Source organism: Lygodium microphyllum, chromosome 4 (genome assembly GCF_053477565.2).
Source record: "Lygodium microphyllum isolate KBCC chromosome 4, Lygodium_microphyllum_v1.1.10, whole genome shotgun sequence".
In the NCBI taxonomy this organism is placed as follows: Eukaryota; Viridiplantae; Streptophyta; class Polypodiopsida; order Schizaeales; family Lygodiaceae; genus Lygodium; species Lygodium microphyllum.
Window position 1 is genome coordinate 145134102 of NC_141138.1, and position 17746 is coordinate 145151847.

Consider the following 17746-nt stretch of genomic DNA (forward strand, 5'->3'; position numbering starts at 1 on the left):
AATTAAATAATTAGAGAGCACTATGTGAATGTGTGAAAAGCAAGAGGTGGAGGTCTCAATGACCCCATCCTATGGACAGATTAGTCAAGTGCCTTTTTATACCATTGGTAGCATTAGAGCTAACTTGTGATTATGTCCACCTTCAAGGATAGAACCCAAAGCCAATACTATTTTAGGAAAATAGAGTATGGTAGGTTTCCCAAACCAAATATTAGACGATTGAAGTTCTAGTGAGACAATCTCCTTGCAATAGAAACTTGGGCTCTTTTGATGGATGTATCCTTAAATTAGCTTAACTTGAGTGAGTAGTCTACTTGATGTTGTAGCAAGTGTCCATAAAATTGTCTCCAAGATTAAGGATTTGGAAATTTTAATGGATAGAGATAACCATATCAATTTATAAATATAAATCTTTCAAGAAAAGAGGAAAAAGGGTGCTTTTAGGAGAGAAAATAGCTAAGAGACATCGATTTAGTAAATGATTTCTAAGGATACTTGAGACAAGACAGAGCATCCTTTTGTTCAAAATGTATTGGGTTGATTGGAAAAGAGGGAAATGGAAACAAGTTTATGACGAACTTGACATTGTTGTGTGTGGTTACTAGATAATATAATATTATTAAACTAAGTGACTCACAATAAAGGAAGAGGGTTGGATAAAATTTCCCTATAACAACTCCTATCAACAAAGCAAAAATATGCCACCTTTCAAGGCATTTTATGGTCAAGAATGCTTATCCCCTCTAAACTTATTTGATCCTTTTTTAGGGTGGAAGATTCTTAAAAAATGTTGGAAAGCTTTTCAAGGAGGGAAATATGATTTTTGGAAGTATAGCCTAAAAAGAGTTCAATATTGCTTGGGAAATATGAGAAGTTATGTTGTTAATACCATGGACCTTACAAGGTTATACAATCTCTATGCACTCATGCTTATAAGCTAGAACTGCATTTATTGTATTGGACATACTAAAAAACAAAAGCCTATAAAAAAAAAGAATGACCAATACTAATAATATGTGGTATGGAGGGAGCATTTGTGAATGTGCAGTCAAACGTGCAAGTTGCAAGGTTAAATCCTACATACTTTTTCCTTTTGGCCTTGTACTAGGTCTTATATAATCACTATATTTTAGTTATAAATAAGTATGATATTTTAATTTATTCACATGAATATTGAGGTAGGTGCATACATCAAACATTTCATTGATTATAACATTTGATAAATATGTATTAGTTTATGTAATAGATTTAATATACTATAATTTTCCAAATTCCTCCATATAAATATAATATAAATATTGTTTCCTTTTCTAATGTGATCGGAGTTGAAATATTGGTAGAAGCTATGTCAATAAAATATACACAAATCATTTCTAGTTAATGCACACATATGATACAAAGTGATCAAATTATCGACTGCGATATTCATCTCAAAAGATATAACCTATAGTTTATCTTCAACTACGTCAAGTTGAATCATGTTTGACACCATGAGGTGCCAAACAAAGGCATGTGTAGAGTGACAACACTTCTATGATGTGGGGCATGCTATAGCTACATGACAAGCTGTGCTTCTTGAAATATATTTGGAGCATGGTCATCAACCAATTGAGCATAATCATCATGCTAATGGCAACAATAGCATCCCCAACATTGTAATGTGCCTATCAAATGCTCCCTTGACGACACGATTTGGGTAGCTCAAGTTAAGAGATTGTCCTAGGAGATGCCATCTTGATCTCCATTGGGATATCACATATATTGTTGCTTGGGTTTTCTTGAGTCTACATTGCAAGGAAAGCTTTGCTCCATATCCACAAGGATGAACTTGAATTGGTCCTAAAGAGTACTACAACTACCTATAGTTTATCTACTAGTAGCTTTGGTTGTCGATTAGCTGCTTGTGCAAATCAGCTCAAATCAAAAGTAGACCCATATTGCACTTAGTTCAAAGAAGGTAAGAAACGAGGGGCAATTGATGCGTCAATCCCTTGAGACATGAAAGGTAGAGCCCAAGTGGAAGCACACAAATTGAAGCAAGAGCTATGGCGAGTGAAGCAAGAGAATAAGAGAGAGAGACACCCTATGTGGGAACTCCAATAGTCACCATGTGTGATCGACCTTTTTCTTATTTAAGTGTCATTGTTGAAAGAATAAAGAATGAAGTGATAGTTATGGGTGCATGCCACCTACAATGTTCAGGTGTGCGAGCACTGTTAGTATAATGAATACATGGGCAATTAGGCACAACCACATTTACCCCCAAAAACCTCCCACTTAAAGGAGAATGTGCCCCTAGTGAGGAGAGAACAAGAAAAAAGTGACAAAGGAAAATTGTACATAAAGTACAATAGGATGAGAAAAGATGTCATCTCATCCAATGTCCGTCATTTTCCTAAGCAAGGCAAAATGCTATGTTGAGAGACTTTTAGTGAGCAGATTTGTTGGATTTTGGTCACTTGAGATCTTGACAAGCTCAATGGAACACACCTCAATGTTCTTTGTCTTTTCATGGAAGATTGAATTCTTGGCCAACTAGATAACACTCATAGAATCCAAATGCATGGTAGAGACCAAATCAGTAACAACACCAAGGTGGCTTGGCCTAACCAGAGAGCCTCCTTGCAAACCTTAGTGGCTGCAACGTACTCTGCCTCTGTAGTGGAAAGGGTTGTGCATTTCTGGTCCTCGCATAATATATTCACATATCTGCAATGCCCTTAAGGTACCTCATGCTACTCTTCACAACATCCCAATGCTGCTTGCTAGGTGTAGCTATATAGCGTGCCACAACTCCCACTACAAGTGCTATGCTAGGATGAGTGGCTATCATGGCATACATTAAATTGCCCATCGCAAATGCATAAGGGATATTGGCCATCTCGACCTTCTGCTCACCATCAAACTGTGAACAATCGGCTTGACTAACCTCACATGAGACGGTAAAGGACAACCAATAGGCTTAACATCCTGCATATAAAACAACTCAAGAACCTTCTGGATGTACTTCCGTGAAAAGGAGACTAAGCGATGGTGCATGATGTGCATCCCAAGAATATGTGAGTCCTATCCCATGTATTTTATCTCAAAGCTATTCTTGAGCTGCTTTTTCAAGGCATTTAGGTCATCATGAGTACTACCAACAATCAATATATCATCAACATAAGAGTACCAAAATCACAAGGCTGCCATTACTAGCCTTCTTTGTGTATAAACATAGATCCATATTACTACAGGCATATCCTTGGGAATGCATGAAAACGTCAAACTTATGGTACCATTCCCTAGGTACTTGCTTAAGGCCGTAGAGGCTCTTTCTCAACTTGCACACTAGGTGTTTCCTACATTTTTTCTCAAAGCCCTTAGGATATTGTATATAAATCTCATCATGCAAGTCTCCATGTAAGAAAGTTTTATTGGCATCATTTGATAGAGGTCCAGATCAAGTTGTGTAATCAATGCCAAAACCAAGTGTGGGGCAGTTATCTTGATGATAGGAGAGAAGACTTCATCGAAGTCACCACCATGCTCCTACTTAAAACCCTTAGCAACAACCAATCTAGCCTTATAGGCTGGCTTGGGATATTTAACATATACTCTTAAACTTGTACACCCACTTGCATGGCAAAGCACATTTTCCACTAGGAAAAGAAACCCAATCCCACATATGATTTTTTTGCAATGAGGCATACTTTGACTGCATGGCCCACTGTTAAGAGTGACTATCACCTCTGTGCATGGCCTCATCAGATAAGAGGTTCACTAGCATATCTATCACCATAACATAATCCATAGATGGCGCAAACCAATCAGATTGATGTCTATCTCTAGTAGACCATTGAAAAATAGGTTGTGGGGCATGTATCTCCTACCTAACATCATGGTTTTGGGCCACTGGAGCATCAACTACTGCTATTGCAGGCTGTCTTGCTAGGTGTATAGTAATAGGAGGTTCCACTTGAAAGATTACCCTATGTACCTCAATGACCTACTCAGGCTATTTATGCATTTTCTCCTCATGGAAAACAACATCATAGCTGTGGGTGGGTGAACCTCTTAGTTGATTGAATCCCATAGGCGAGTCCATCTCACTTGTATCCCTATAACCAAGAAATATATATTTCATGGACTTAGGATCTAGCTTATTACGCTTCTCTTTGTTGGGAACATGGAAAAAAGCCTCACAAACAAAGACACTCAAATGAGCATATGATGGAGGTTTTCTAGACCATACCTCCTCTACAACTTGATAGTCAAGAGTAATACATGGAGGTTAATTAATCAAATGTATGGTAGTACTAACTGCCTTAATCCAAAAGTACTACAACCTGATAGTCAAGAGTACTACATGAAGGTTAATTAATCAAATGTATGGTAGTACTAACTGCCTTAATCCAAAAGTGTTAGGAGAAGCTTGCCTGGCTAAGCATACTACAAACTCGCTCTTGAATCATCCTATTTATGCGCTTAGCCATACCATTCTGGGGTGGGGTATATAGAGTAGTCAACTGACGCTTAATACCCCTCGCATCACAAAATTGCTCAAAGGCTTTAGAGACATACTCTCCCCCATTGCCAGAACATAGGCGTTTCAATCTATGCCCAAACTGGTTCTCAACAAAAGCAAGCCAACACTGAAAAGTACCCAAGACTTTTGATTTCTTCTTTATGGGGTATGCCTAGACCTGAGTAGTCACATCAATGAAATTAACAAAATAAATCACGCCACCTAAAGACTTGCCAAGGCTAGGTCCACAAACATTAAAATGAACAAGAGCTAGAGGCTCACCCATGCGTATTATGCCACACTTCTTATGCGAACTACCAGCCTTGAAGACAATGATCACAAGAATCAAAATACTTATAGTCAAGGGGCAAAAGATATTGCAAATGGGTAAGCATTTTCATTCCCTTTAATGACATATGTCCAAGGCGATGATTCCATAACAATACATGTGGTATTGTAGCCACCACTGCCAAAATATGGTCGATAGACCCAGATACAAGTAAGGGATAAAGAGTGCTATACTTAGCACCTTGTGACAGAACAAGATTCCCATGAGTACACTTCCATGAGGAATCACCAAAAGATACAACATAACTTGCATCATCCAATAGCCCAATTGAAAGTAGGCTTTTAGCCAAAGCCAAAACATGGCATACATCATGCAAAATAAATATACTGTCTAAAGGAAACTACAGTTGGACATCTCCAACACCAACAATATCTAAGGCCAAGTCATTACCCAATATGACACATCCTATCATGCTACAATAGGAATGGAACTAATCTCGATGAGAGCTCAATGAGAGGTGACCTGAAATGAAGCTTGTGAATCAATCATCCAACACTAAGCATAGGTGGGGGAGGTATCAATCAATTGCAAAGCATCAAGAGAACAAGCTGCAAGTATGTAATCGTCATCCAAATTAATTTGCACAACATTAATCTCTTCAATCTTGACATTGAACTTGCTAGGAATAATATTGTGATTATCATTCTTTTTCTTGCACTTTATCCTTTTCCTTTTCTTTATGCTTGTCATCATGCATTTTATGGCATTGTGGCCAAATATGACCCTACTTCCCACAATAGTGGCAAGTCAATGTGGACTTACAACCACAGGACTTATTGTGAGATTGTCCACGTGACTTAGAACAAGACTTATGAGAGTCTCTTCCACGGCCGTCATTACCGTTCCTACCATTATTGCCTCCTCTGATTGTCAAATCATGAGAGGTATGGGAAGCATCAACATTCTTTCTGTTAATCTCTTCATTCAAGAGAGAGTACCTTCTATATCCTACAATTTCAACGCATTAGTAGGCATATTTGCACACATAATAGTACTTACGAAATGTGTCCCATGACTTAGGCAAGGTAACCAACAAGAACAAGGGAGGAAGATTGTCCTTGAATTCAATTTCCTGTGAAAACTAGTGGTTGAAAATAGAATGGAAGTAGCGGTTGAAAATAGAATGAAACTCGTTTAAGTGGGCAGACATGGAAGTCCCCTCCTTCATATGAAAGTCCACGAGTTTCTTCAGCCAATACATTTGAGAGCCAAGCAAGGCTTTTCTTATCAGAGACATTACAAATCTTATCCCATAACTGCCACAAGTGATCTACCCACCATTAGAGACAACATTATAGTAGACATGCTTATAGAGTGACAAAATGATTGTAGATTTATATAACTCATCTAGTTTAGGCCAATCTTTTGCATCAAAGCGTTCAACCCTTATACCCTCATGTCTCAATGGATCAATATGCAAATTTTACACTAGAACTTGCTAGATTTTTTTCTTTCAATAGCTGTAATTTATGCCATCCAACTTCTCAATGTTAAAGATAGCAATGTCATTCAACCCACTGGCCATAATGCAAGAGATAAAAGCACAATACAAGACAAATAGGTTGCTATAAATAACAACAAAATAGGCCCAAAATCACAGTCAAATCAAGGGTTGAGCAAGAGCAACTGCCAGAAGGATGAGTTGTCCACCAATTGTAATCAAGTAACTGTCAAATCTAAATGACTACCCTTATATAGAATGCATAAAACTGAAATGATAGGTTGTTGTAATAAATTGTAGAAATATGTCAACAACCAAATGTGAGCAACCAAGAAAGAAAGACCAGGAACAACTAGCATTGAAAGTTATCACAATTGCAGTGTGTTAGTAATCATCAACCATGCGGTAGGCATAGACATCATGCACATAGGAGATCTCAGGGTAAAGAGAAGAGAACTGCTAAATCCATAACCCATTAAGCAAAGCTCAATACATAACCTAGAAGCATATAAATATCACTGACAATACACTAACATACATAAATGCTAGGTCCAAATTAAGTGATCAAATCAGCCCAGTGTCCCATGGTCTCAATGAAAGTAGCTCAAACTCAATTGCATAAATCCAAAGCTCTATGTAAGATCCAAAGTAGTGTAGGTAACTCCCACTAGAAAAAAATTGAATGTCGCTCAAAACATCAAGTACATGACATCTCAGTATCCAAGGTACATGAAACATAAGCCAAGAGCATAAAACCCAATAGATTCTTCAAGCCCATAATTCCATAAGCAACTAAAGTAACCAAGGCATATAACCACAATGAAAATTAATATAATAGAGCCCAAATCTCAGCTTAAACGTATGCCATAGCATATTTGAAAGTGTACATAACAACCAAAGTAGCAATACATCCACTGAGTATCCTATAAATCATCAATGAGCATTAAACATAACCTTTTTATTGATAAATGCTTGTTACCCTGTTATTAGAGAATTGAAATGATAGTGAAATCTGAGCTATTTCAAGCTCAAATCAATCCCAAAATCATAACCATACCATTTGGGCACCAAAATAGCATCCATGAAGTATCAGGCATGCATGATGAAATCTACTATTTATTAGCCAAACCAAAATTGTTCTCTTCTGTGAGTATCTAAATCTATAGCTCTGGTCATGCTCTCCATTTCTAGCTACAAAATGCTAAAATATGATATTGTATGCAAAAGTTATAGCCAAAATATGATAGTGCTATCAAGCTGTTGTAGTAGCTATCCATGACTTCTACAACATGCTCTATATCCACTAAAAATGGATAAAAATGGTTCCTTCTCAGCTCAATATAAGTACTCAACAAGGCTTAATTAAGCCTTGGGAAGCTCCTCAATAAGCATGGAGCAAGCTAGAATAAGTCGGAAGAAGGAAAGACTCAATGCATACCTCGAGAGAAAGAAATAATGGCTACCATGAAACCTTGAGTTGAAGCTTTGAAGCTGGGCTGAAGTAAAGGATGAAGAAGATCCTTGAATGGTTGGCTTTGATACTAGTTGAAAGGTAGAGCATAAGTAAAAGCACACAAATGGAAGCAAGATCAAAGCAAGAGCTATGGTGGGCGGAGCAAGAGAGTAAGAGAAAGAGACACAATATGTAGGAACTCCAATAGTCACCATGTGTAACTAGCCTTGTGCTTATTCAAATATTACTGAAAGAATAAAGAATGAAGTGACAATAATGGGCACCCACCACTTGCAGTGTATAGGTGTGGGAGCTTTCACTCAACTGCCAAGACCCACAGACCGCTTATTGTTTCAAGCGTTCCAAGCCGAGCACTAATGGCTACCTCTCACATAGCCAACGCGCCATCCATATCTACGGGTGTAGTGAGCTTACCTCCATGCCGATCGAGTTACCTCCTCTCCCGCACACTCCGGTAGCTCCACAATTCAAGTGCAAGCTTCAAGCAAGCTCCATCCTCAAGCTCCGCGCTCCAAGCTCCATCACCGCGAGCAAGACAAGAGAAGAGAAGAGAGAGAAGAAGAGAGGAGAAGATGGAGAGCTTCTCCTCCCCGGTCCCTCACCCTCACACACTCACTCCCTTACACTCTCACACTCCCTCTCTCAAGCACAAGTTCAAGCAAGCAAGAAGAAGAAGAAGAAGAAGAAGAAGAGGAGAGCCACTTTTGGCCACACACAAGAATAAGCTTCTCATTCACTTTTCAACTTTATATACAAAACCCTAAATCCCTTTTGGGCAGTCATCCCCTTATCCCCTTTTTTACATGGCTGGCCATGGCCTAGGCCCTTTTTTCCATTGTCCTTCTATCTTCCTAGCTTCCTTTCCACTGCCCGTCTACATTTACAAATTGCACGGGTGAGAGCTCGGCGCTCCTTAAATGCGCTCTTTTACAAAAGTATTGACTTGCGCTTTTCCTTGTGCACCTTTTTCCCTTATTTATGACTTTTTTGCGCTTCTTGTGTTTCTAGATTTTTCTTGGCGTGCCTTCGTCTTTCGTTTCACTTTTGCCTTGGCCTTGTCTTCTACTTCAGCTTTTTCAGATTTTCCACCTTTGTTCGTTTGAGGGTTAACATTACCCCCTCCTAGACGAGTGCCAGTCCCATGGCACTCACCGTCGTAGATAGTAGGCTTTCGCATGCACTGAAGACATGGGTGAAAGGGACATCGATGGTTGCCATGGAGGAGTGTTGCTGGTGGTGTGAAGAAAGGTCGTTGGGGGTACGTTGGTGGCCTAGGTGGCTAGTGGTAGGGTTGTTGGAGTTGGTGGTAGGGCTAATCTTTGTTGGGGATTGCACTGATGACCATCACAATTGTTGGTTTATTGGGGCTTCTGCACATGATGATTCTTGGCAGGCTTGCAGGATGGTAAAGGATAAGAGTTCAGAGTTGGGTGTCAATGAAGAGCGAACGACACTTTCATTGGAGTCCTCAATACCTGCAATTGAAAACCTCTCATAGGTGGTCTCTCCCTAGGGGTAGTGCTAGTCTTCTCTATCGTGCACAAGACATAGTTCAATTAGTTTGGGAGACAGGTCGAACTCTAAGCAAGCTGAGAGTATTGTCCTGCACTTAAGGACCCAAACTGTGTATATATTTTGGTGCAGATATTATGTGAGTGCTCATGCATACGTAGATATTACGTAGTTAGAAAACCGCGGGGTTTAAAAAAGATGGCATTTGGTCTACAATAGCCCAGTTATGGCTTGATTTGCAAGATAATTTAGAGCTATGAATAACCATGGTGTGAAAGAGAGGAGTTGGCGATGATTGTTTATTCCAAAGCAATCGCATGGATGACTAAAGTTGAGAGTTCAAGATGAGTTGAATGCTCAATCTTTGATGGTGAGGCTTCCCAAGGTATAGTGGATTTTCTAAGGAGATAAGGTGATAATTATGCAACGTTGCTGACCCCTCATGAAATAGAGCTAGAGAAAACGAGAGGATGATGATTGAGATGGTGGTTATATTTGCAGTAGTCATGTTATATTCTAAGAAGGAGATGACCTCAGTAAATTAGTCTATGATGGCACTCAAATGATGATGGCATTGAATTGACGTGATGGGGTTGTTTAATCAAGAATATACATTGAGAATTATGAGAAAAAAATGAGTGTATATAAGGTAAATTAAACCTTTGTTTTTATCTCCTTTCATCCTTGGACATGTGGGCTTTAGGGGGATATTACATCCTCTCCCCCTTAGAAGAATTGAGATGTCTGCATCTCAAGAAGAACTTAATGGTTATTGCCTCTATGATAAGTTGTTATTGCATCAAAGATCTATGGGTTAGGACCCACCAAGCTTCTGTTGCACTATTTTGGTTATATACAAACAAACAAACTGCAAAGTGAGACAAAACATCAGGTAGAGATTATTTTGATCAAGCTAGGAATTTTGGTTGTAATAGTTCTAACCATGAAATTTGTATACTTAAGGAAAATATATTTAAGATTCTATACTTAAGGAAAAGATTTGAAAAGCCATCTTTACAATAATTATTGTAGTATGGGTGCCCTAAAATAATAGTTTAAGGAAAATTTGAGTGCAAAAATGACTTGTTAAATATCTCTATGATTTTTTGTTAGATAACAAATCATTGATGCTATCTCTATAACCATTTGTTATTTAACAAATCATTTTTGCACTCAAATTTTCCTTATGTAAAAGTACAAACATATCTTCCTATACATTAATTTGATTTTGCTCTGATACCGCGTGCATTCTTCTAATTGAGTGCAAAAATTATTTGTTAGATAATAAATCATTTTTGTGCTCATTTTTTTGTTAGGTAAAAGTACAAAAAAATCTTCTTATGCATTAATTCGATTTTGCTTTGGGTACCACATGTAACATGAAAGTCAAATGCTACCTTGATGGCATGATTTGGATGTTGCATCAAGAGATTGTTGTAGGTGACACCATTTAAAAATCCATTGGGATTTTTGCCTAGGTTTACTTGAGTCTACCTTGCAAGGGAAGCTCTACTCCATACCCATGACGATCAATCTAAATTGAAGGCTCCTAAAGAGTATTGTGGTCACCTATGGTTTATCTAGCATTGCTTATTGAGTAGTTACTTGTGCAAATCAGCTCAGATCAAAGCAGACTTATGTCACACTTGGTTCAAAGAGGGCGAGAAATGAGGGGGAGCTAACGTTTCAACTCCTCTGCCCATGAGACAAAGTCTCATCCCGGTCCCCTAAAATGACACAAGATTGGGCTCTACAATTTTTCCTAATATACTCATTGTCCAACTCATTCCTTTAAAAACATCAGATTCAAGAGGCTTTAGGAAAGAGGTAGATGATGATTGTCTTAGGAAAAATTATAGATCCCAACCTCATGTCATTCTAGGGGACTGAGGTGAGATTTTGCCTCATGGGAAGAGAGGTTGATGCATTAGCTCCCCCTCATTTCTCACCCTCTTTGAATGAAGTGCAACGTGGATCTACTTTGGTTTGAGTTGATTTGCACAAGAAGCTACTTGACAGCTGATGATAGATAAACCATAGGCAGCCATAGTACTCTTCAAGAGCCTTAAATTTAGGTTGATCCTTGTGGCTATGGAGTAGAACTTTCTCTATGAGGTAGACCCAAGTGAACCTAGGCAACAATGTCTAAAATATCCCAATGAAGTTTCAGAGACCATCGCCTATGACAATCTCTTGATGGCCTACCCAAATTGTGCCATCAAGGGAGTGTTTGATAGGCATGCTACAAACATCAAATTATGCATACTTTAAGCAATGTTAATTAAGTAGATTGGTGTTGCTTATGTGGCACTCACATTTCAAAATCCAATCCCTTTTCTCATTCTTTTCATATTACACTATTTTGAAAGCTCTAGATATGATGTAGGTGCAATCAATCGGCTCTCTTTTTTGTATTGCTCTCAATGAAAACTGGCATTAATAATGGGATTGTAGTAAGGCTGAGATCACACATTGTGAAATCTTTGACATGTAAGATAATATATTTATATTTGATTATGTTTTCTTGTGTACATGTTGAAAGTAGAAAATTAAGATCTCAATGATTTGTTTCGATATGATTTGCTCTTCACTGGTGCCATCCTTATTTTAGAATTGTCTTAACTAATACTATGGTATACCTATGCTAGCTTAATAAATTTTCCTTTTTGGATGTGGATCATTTGCCAATACTTGAAGTATGTAATTTGTGTTTATTTTTTCTAATAATACTTCATAAGCACAAGGTGCCCATCTTGTTTTATGGGTGACAAGAACTTGACAAGGAAACAAACCATCACTAGCATAGATCTCACTAAAATACAAGATGATACATTGATGGAGTGTTGGTATTATTCTTATAATAAGGTTGAATGCAATTCTATATTTCTTGATATAAGGTTGAAGTGCAAGTTTGATGGATAAGGTTGATATTACAAGACAAGACTTTGACTACAAGTCATTGCTCGAGTATAAGTTGTGGACTTGAATAGGATTTGCCATGTAGGAGTCTCACAATTGGCACTAGTAAGATGAAATGTATTTTATCCAAAGAGACCTATTCATACTACATCATGGAGACTTCTAGATAGTGATGATATAAGTGCTAACACAAGATCATAGAGGTGTTGACATAAGCATTAAAATTTTCAGACATGGTCAAAGCTCACAAGGGGTTTGTTAACCTCTTTTTGAAAAATTTTAAGAAAAATAAAACAAAGAATTTAATTAAATAAACGTCTAAGCACTTGAAGCATTGGAAACATGGGCACATTAATTGTTGATTGCACCAACATTATTTTCTAGGTCAAGAATTGTAAGATATTTATTTTGGATGCTTGCAATTTTTTGAAGGACACTATGTTGTAATTATATTTTAAAGAGTTGAATTTTCTCCCATGCAAAGTGTCAAACATTTTTCAAATTAGGATAGCTAATCGAGACAAGCATGAGGTGTTGTGGCCATGGACTTTTGGTTCACTAGGACTAGGAAAGGTTGATTAAAGATAAGAATCCATGCATAGATCAAAGGAGGCCCAATTTCGAGCTAAAAATAAGGGTATAGTGCTCAACCCAAGCCCTATGAAAGTTGAAAAAGGAATGAATAAGCTCATTCTTGTGGTGTGCAATCTTGAGAGAGCTCTCTTCTTGCTTCTAGCTTCTAGCTTGTTGCTTGTGTAGAGAGAGAGAGAGAGAGAGAGAGAGAGAGAGAGAGAGAGAGAGAGAGAGAGAGAGAGAGAGAGAGAGAGAGAGAGAGAGAGAGAGAGAGAGAGAGTGAGTGAGTGTGTGTGTGTGTGTGTAAGGGAGAGTGAGGGATCGGTATATGAAGCTTTTTACATCTTCTTTCTTCTTGTTCTTCTTCTTAGAGCTTGGAGCAATCAAATCTGTGGAGAGAGAGTGTACTCAATGAACATCACTTGAATTTTGGAGCTATTGAGTCTTCAGAGATAGACTACAAGAGAAGGTAAATTGATGAGTTTTCTATGTATTCATAAGAATTTGCAATGGCTATGTGAGAGGTTGCCATAGCTGCTCAACGCTCTTGAAACAATAAGCATTCCAGTAGATTTGGCATTAAGCTTGAGAAAGGTCTATGGAATCTTGCTTACGTGGAGAGAGAGAGAGAGAGAGAGAGAGAGAGAGAGAGAGAGAGAGAGAGAGAGAGAGAGAGAGAGAGAGAGAGAGAGAGAGAGAGAGAGAGAGAGAGAGAGAGAGAGAGAGGAGAGAGAGAGAGAGAAAGCTTTTCACCTCTTCTTTCTTCTTCTTCTTTAGTGAGTGAGCTTGGAGTGGTCAAAGTGATGGAGAGAGAGTGGCCTTAAAGAACATCACTTGAATGATGGAGCCATCAAGGAACATTTGTAGATAGACTACAATGAGAAGGTAAATAGTTCTTGGAGACCTTCAAGAAGATGATCCTGAAATTGATTAATGGAAAAAAGTTCTATACAATGTTACATCTACCTAAGCCCTATTCCACATGATGTAAGGTTAAAACTAAGGTAAATGCTACATGACAAGCCATCCTAGCATGAAAGACTTTTGTCCCCAAAACTGAGACGTTGAGAGTTTACAATAGAAATGTATAGATCCCACTAAAGAAAGATCCAAATGAATATGGTGAAGACCACTTGTTGGAAGGAAAAATAAAAGATCATCCAGTGAATTTCCTATAAAACTATGTGAATAGGGTTGATGGTAGAAAAATGGCCATAAGTTTATGTAGAGAGTTGTGAATGAGACAAATGAAAATTAATGGGGGAGTATACTGGATTCTTGGCCAATTGAATAGCACTCACAGAATCCAAATGTAGTGTATGGACTACATCAATAATGCCAAGGTCTACCACCAGACAACCTAACCAAAGAGCGTCCTTGCAAGCCTCAGTGGTTGCAACATACTCTGCCTCTGTACTAGATAGGGCCGTGCATTCCTACACCCTAGACATCCAAGAAACAACACCTCCAACAAAGGTGAAGACATAGCCAGAGATGAATTTTCTACTATCTACATGTCCTACATAATCAGAGTCAATGTATCCCACGACTTCTATATCCTAGCCACCATAACACATGTACATAGTTGTTATGCCCTTCAGGTATCTCATGATACCCTTGATGGCATTCCAATGCCATCTGCTAGGTGTAGCCATATAGAGTGCCATTGCTCCCACTACAAAGGCTATGCTAGGACAAGTGTCTATCATGGCATACATCAAACTTCCCATTGCAGATGCATAAGGGATCTTTGCCATCTTGGCCTTCTACTCATTAGATTGCGAACAACTACCTTGACTAACCCTTATATAAGAAGGTGAAGGACAGCCAATAACCTTAACATCCTGCACATGAAACCACTCAAGGTCCTTCTGGATGTACTTCTTCTGTGACAAAGTAGAGGAGCCTCTTAGAGCAATTGGACATAATGTGCATCCCAAGAATATGTGAGGCCTACCCCATGTCCTTCATCTCAAAGCTCTTCTTGACTTGACCTTTCAAGGCATCCAACTCATCACGAGCACTCCTAACAATCAGCATATCATCCACATAGAGGATCAAAATCATAAGGTTGCCATCACAAGCCTTCTTCTGTATAAACATGGATCCATATCACTGTGAATGCATAAAGGCATCAAACTTGTGGTACCATTCCCTAGGAACCTGCTTAAAGCCATAAAGGCTCTTCCTCAATCTGCACACTAGGTGTTCCCTACCATGTTCTACAAAGTCCTTAGGTATGTAAATCTCATCATATAAGTCCCCATGAAGAAAAGCCATCTTAACATCCATCTGATAAAGATCCAAGCTGAGCAACCAAAGTCAATACCAAGTGTAGGGTAGTCATCTTCACAATAGGAGAAAAGACTTTATCAAAGTCCACACCATGTTCCTATTTAAAGCCCTTAGCAACCAATTTGGCCTTGTCTCCCGATTTGGTCGTCCAGAGGTACTTTTCAACTTATGCACCCACTTGCACGGCAAAGCATGCTGGCCATCACTAGGCAAAGGAACCAAAGGTCATGTATGATTTTTTTGCAATGAGTCATACTTTACTGCATGGCCCTCTCCCAGGAGTGACTATTACCTCTGTGCTGCATGGCCTCATCATAAGTAAGAGACTCACCAGTATCTGTCACAATAATATAATCCATAGAGGGCTCAAACCACACTGGTTGTTGTCTTTCTCTAATAGACTACATGTACATCCTATGGGGCATCAAGGATCTGGGCCACTGGGGCATCGGCTATTGTTGCAGTTGTCTAGTGGGTTGCACATTAATAGGAGGCTCCTCCTAAAATTTCACCATGTGTACCTCAATAACATGCTCAGGCTTGCATTTTCTCCTCATGAAAAATAACATCATGGCCATGGATAACCTTCTGAGCCTACAGATCCCATCGATGATAGCCCATCTCACCTACATCCCCATAACCAAGAAAGATACCATACCTCCTCTGCAATCTCACCTACATCCAAACCATACCTCCTCTGCAATTTGATAGTCAAGAGTCGTACTACATGGGGGCTGATTTATCATGTATAGGGTAGTAATAGTTGCCTCAGCCCAGAAATATTGTGGTAAGTCTGCCTGGCTAAGCACATTGCAAACTCGTTTGAATTGTCCTATTCATGCGCTCTGCCATACCATTCTGGGCAGGGTGTACGGGGCAATCAATGGATGGTTAATACCCCTCTCATCACAGAACTACTCAAAGGATTTAGAGACATATTCTCCCCCATTATCTGACCTTAGGTATTTCGACCTATACCTAAACTAGTTCTCAATTGAAGCAACTCTACTTTGAATGTAGCCAAGACTTCTGATTTCTGCTTAATAAGATATGCCTAGACCTTATGTGTATAGTCATCGATGAAAGTAACAAAATATTTCATGCCACCTAATGACTTGCAGGGCATGGGACCACATACATCCAAATGAGAAAGAGCCAGAAGCTCAGCCATGCGTGTCATACAAGACTTTTTATGCATATTGCATGTTCGCCTACCATATAAACAATGATCACAAGAGACTCAAAGCACATATAGTCAAGGAGTGGAAGATACTGCAAATAAGAAAATTTTCATTCCTTTCAAGGACATGTGCCTAAGGCAATGATGCTAAAGAGATACATGTGGAACTACATTCACTACCAAAATATGGTCAACTCACCCAGATACAAGTAAGAGGTAGAGAGCATTGGACTTAGCACCACATGAAATGATAAGATTTCCATGGGTAATCTTCTATGAGAAATCACAAAAAAACTAAATAATGTGTATCGTCCAAAGTGCTAGTAGTATAGCAGAAATAAGGCTCCTTGTTAACCCTCAGACAAACAAGGTGAAAAATCTAGAAAATCTAAAGCGGAAGAAAGGGCCAAGGCAAAGGGAAATGGAAGATGAAGGCTCGTTAAGAAAAATATGGAAACACAAGAAGTGCTAAAAAGTTCTAAATCAAGGAGAAAGGCGCACAAGAAAAAGCACAAGTCAATACTTTTGTAAAAGAGCACTGAGCTCTTACCTGTGCAAATTGTAAAAGTAGATGGACAGTAGGAAGGAAGCTAGGAAGATAGGAGGATAATGGGAAAAAGGGCCTAGGCCACGGTTGGCCATGTAAAAAAGGAGATAAGGGGATGACCGCCCAAAAAGGATCTAGGGTTTTGTATATAAAGTTGAAAACTGAATGAGAAGCTCATTCTTGTGTGTGGCCAAAAGTGGCTCTCTTCTTCTTCTTCTTCTTCTTCTTCTTCTTCTTCTTCTTCTTCTTGCTTGCTTGAGCTTGTGCTTGAGAGAAGGAGTGTGAGAGTGTAAGGGAGTGAGTATGTGAGGGTGAGAGACTGTGGTGGAGGAGAAGCTCTCCATCTTCTCCTCACTTCTTCTCTTCTCTTGTCTTGCTCGCGGCAATGGAGCTTGGAGAGTGGAGCTTGAGGATAAAGCTTGCACTTGGATTGTGGAGCTATCGGAGTGCTCGGGAGAGGACACAACTCGATTAGGCATGGAGGTAAGCTCACTACACTCATAGGGATGGATAGCACATCGGCTATGTGAGAGGTAGCTATTAGTGCTCGGCTTGGAATGTTTGAAACAATAAGCGGTCCGTGGGTCTCGGTGGTTGATCGCCTTTAGCTTACACTTGGATTATGGAGCTATCAGAGTGCTCGGGAGAGGAGGCAACTCGATCGGGAATGGAGGTAAGCTCACTACACTCGTAGGGATGGATAGTGTGTCGGATATGTGAGAGATAGCTATTAGTGCTCGGCTTGGAATGCTTGAAACAATAAGCGGTCCGTGGGTCTTGGCAGTTGATCGCCTTTACATTTTGGTTCTATTGCTGGGACCAATGGATTCAAGCCTTAAGCGCTTGCGTGCTTTGAATCAAGCATTGAAGTAGGGTTTTCCCCGAACCAGTGCTTGAGGTAGATAGGTAGGAAGCAAGGGAGTTTGAAGAGGTATTCAATCTCCTTAGC